We start from the raw sequence: 4,074 nt of genomic DNA on the forward strand, positions 1-4,074 counted from the left end.
CCCAGCAGGCTCTGCAGCCCTAGCATGCCTGGCAAGCCCTGCAGCCCCAGCAGGCCCCACAATCCCTGCTGGCCCTTCAATTCCCCCAGGCTCTGCAACCCTGGCAGGCCCTGCTGTATTACCCTGCAAGCGAGAAAATCCACAGATGTTAAAGGTAACAAAGGAATATTAGTGGATTATGCAACTGCCCTATCCTGAGCTGCCTCAGAATTAGGAGCAGCTGCAACCTCCAGGGGGTGAGTTTTTTTCTTCCTTTCCCCCCTCCTTTCCCTCCTTCCCACAGCTCTCAGCAAGCCTCTCAGCTCCTCCACCAGTCCCTCTAACAGCCTCTTGTCCTCTGTGCCTCTTCCTGCCTCTCTGCCTCTTCGCTCCTCTGCCAGCCTCTCCGCATTTCTCCTGGCCCTGCCGGCCTTCTCTGCTCTTCTGCTGGCCTCTTTGCTCCTCTGCTGGCCCTGCTGTCCTCTCTGCTCCTTTCGGGGGCCTCTCCGTTGGCCCTGGGCCCCATATGACAGATGCACAGTGGGCCTCAGGTGTCTCTCATGGGCCTCTTTGCAGGCCCCTTGGGCTAGACTCACCTTGGGGCTCAGGCACCTCTCCTACAGGTCTATGAAGTGTGTTTGGCTCTTCCCTTTCTGCTATTTTGTCTCTCTCCTCCCTGTTCTCTGCAGGCCCTTTTTTCTCTCTTTCCCTAGAACTCCTGTCCCTCCATATACACTAGCCCTCTGCTCCCCCCCCCCCCCCCCCCCTGCTTTGACACCCGGCCCTGCCAGCAGTGGGGAAGGGGGTGGAGCATGGCTGGTTCTCACATTTCCCACTGGTTTTCCAGTTCAATCAAATCATTGATTTTTACATCTCTCTTTTAGGCCAAATCCTAAGCTCTTCCCTTCTCCCTTCCGTAGAATAGACTTAGAATATGGCAAATCCAACAAATAACAGGCCGCCTGCACAAAGGTGTTGGTAGAAAAGCTCACCCATGGTATCACATTAAAACAAGGAGAGGTAACATAGAAACGCATTAACACTTGGTAAGTCTTACCTTTAGGGGATCCTTTGAGTGTCTCTGAAGAGTCCATCTTGCTGCTCTCTGGATATTCTTCCACTGCATGTTTCACTTGAGAGTAATGGATCCAATGCTGTTTTCCTGTAGTGTAGTTAGCACTACCGAGTAAGGTCCTTGTCACTTGGGCTCCAATTCAGGAGCATGATGTCTTTTTACCCACACCAGTTGTCCAGGCAAGAAAGAGTGGGTGTAGTTTTCCTCAGGAGGTCGGTGGGCCTCAGCTACCAAAGGATAGTCACGCAAAAGAACATGCTGCAAAGCCTGCAGAGACTCTACAATGTTGTGGCTAGACATTTCTGTTAATATAGTTTCCCCAGGTTTAGAAACCAAAGGGGGTGGTCTGCCATGAATTTTTACAAGGGAGTGAGTCCCCTAACATAAGGGGTGTATATTGCTCTGAGGAGAGCAAATGGGAGGAGGCTTACCCAGTCATGGCCAGTCTCTGTAATTTATTTAATGTTTCCTTTACGGTCCTATTCATTCTTTCCACCTGTCTTGAACTCTGAAGTCTATAAATGCAGTGTAACTTCCAATTTATTTCTAGGGCCTTAGCCAATAATTGAGTAACTTGGGACGTGAAAGCCAAGCCATTGTCGGACCCCACTGCTAAGGGTAAGCCAGATTGAGGAATTATATCATGGAGTAATTTTTTAAACTGTTACCTGAGTGGTTTCAGATTTGTCGGGAATGCCTCAACCCAGCCTGAAAAACTTTCTAGTAGTGCTAACAGAAAACGATGCCCATACTTTCCAGGCTTTACCTCTATGAAGTTAACTTCCCCAAATGCACCAGATGAGGTTCCTTGTATAAGCGCCCTCTCTACATGGTCTGTCTTTCAAGCACTTACCTATTGGCAACTTACACATCTGGATATCACACCAGAGACTAGGCCTTTTAAATGGGGGATGAGGAAATGTTTTTGCAATAACGGACTCAGTTGAGTTTCCCCCAAATGAGTGTTCTGATGTGTCAGTGTAACCAAGGTCTGTCCCAGGGCTTGAGGGACAAATATACATCCATCTTGCAGCTTTCTCCATCTGGAGGGAAGTGTCTTAGTAGGAAAGGTCTTTTCAAGTTCTAAATCTTCTTTTGAATAATTAGGACTTTCTGGCAGCCCTGGCAAGGATGTAATAACAACTAGTAGCTCTAGAGGTCCCAATGGTTTGAGGGCAGCCTTACCAGCTGCCTGATAGCTGGGTTGTTTCCCTGAACCTCAGGGGTCTCTTCTTTTTGATGACCCTTGCACTGAATAATGGCCACCTTTTGGGGAAGCCAAATGGAGCCAATGTCTCCTCAATGGTTTTTATTTTTTTAATTTTCCTCCAGAAGTTAAGAGTCCTCTTTTCCTTGTATAGGGCCCTGTGAACATGAGCTGTAGCAAAAGCATACTGGCTGTCTGTGTAAATATTAACTGTTTTTCCTTTTGCCCACCTCAAGGCTTGAGTGAGAACCATTCAGCTCTCTGAGCTGAGGTCTCATGATTTAGGGCCTGTGTCCAAATTACTTTATCTGCTGACACCTGGCTGCCCCTGCATACCAAACTCCATCCTTGACAAAACTACTTCCGTCTGTGTACAGTACCTCATCAGGCGATGCCAGGGGAATGTCAGGCCTTCCCAAAGTCCACTGATGTTCTGCAGGATTTCAGTACAGTCATGAATGGGCTCACTGGGATCATCATCAGGGAGAAGAGTAGCTGGGTTGTACATGTTTATCTTTATGAAGGTGATTCTTGATTGATCCAGTAACTGGGCCAGATACTGTGTAACTCAGGCATTTGTTAGCCACCTTGCAGGCATGGCTCCTAACAAGGCTTCCACTGAGTGCAGCAGTTACCTGCAGGTTTTGTCCGAGAGTTTATCAGCCTCTTTTACCAGTTTAGTTGTTGCGGCTATTGCTCTCAAACAAGATGGACAGCCAGTTGCCACTGCATTCAATCTTTTACAGAGGTAGGCTATTGATCTTTTCCAAGGCCCCAAGGTCTGGATCAAGATTCCCTTGGCAATACCTCTGGTTTCTCCACAAAGAGCTGAAAAGGAGGTCCTGCAAGGCCAAAGCTGGAGCTGAAATTAAAGCCTGTTGTAACATTTCAAAGGCATCCTATCCTCATCCCAAGGGCCCTTCTCCCCTGATGTGCTAGAATAGAGTGGTTTAACAATCTCAACAAACCTGAGGATCCATAGTCTGCAGTAGCTCCCTGACCTGCTTCTTGGTCTGAGGCATTGATATCCTCAAAATTGCCACTATCCTGTTGAAGGAGAGCATACACTTTCCTTTCTCCAGTTGGTAACCCAAATAGGTTGGTTTTGGGTACACAATTGGGCCTTTATATAGAAACTTGATATCCCAGTTGGTACAAGGTGATGAGAAGGTCCTCTGTGGCCTGCCAACACTCTTCATATGTCTGAGCTGCCAGTAACAGGTCATCAACATATTGTAATAGAGTAGTCTCAGGATGTAACTGTCTAAAATTTAAAAGTTCCTGGCTCAAGGCCTCATCAAATAAGGTGGGGGAGTTTTTAAACCCTTATGGCAATCTGGTCCAAGTCAGTTGTCCAGAAAATCCCCCTTTGGGTCTGTCCACTGTTGTTCCAGCATCAAGGGCAGGAGGCAGAACTAGCCTGGGAGATGTAGCAAAACCTGCTGACAAATACATACATAAATAAATATCCTGTTAAAAAGAAAGAGAAGAAGAACTTGGACTTAAACTATTTTTTTGTAGAACAGTTTATGTCAAAAAAGGATGAATTTGAATTTGACCACTTATATATGCTGATTTAATTTATTATCCTGTTTTAAATTGTTTGCAAACTAACAATCTTTCTTTGTTTATTTTGGTCATAATGGTATATAACACGTTTATAAAGATACCTTACAATCTCAAGTTGTTGCTATCCTGAAAGAGAGTGCCTGTGAAATTCTTTCTGGGTTGTAACACTGGTAATTACCTTGAATATGTACATGAATGTGCATATTCCTGGTTTCAGCCAGCTTAAATTTGCAATTATGCTTAT

This window comes from Dipodomys spectabilis, unplaced genomic scaffold (genome assembly GCF_019054845.1).
Source record: "Dipodomys spectabilis isolate Male_0828 unplaced genomic scaffold, ASM1905484v1 ptg000102l, whole genome shotgun sequence".
In the NCBI taxonomy this organism is placed as follows: Eukaryota; Metazoa; Chordata; class Mammalia; order Rodentia; family Heteromyidae; genus Dipodomys; species Dipodomys spectabilis.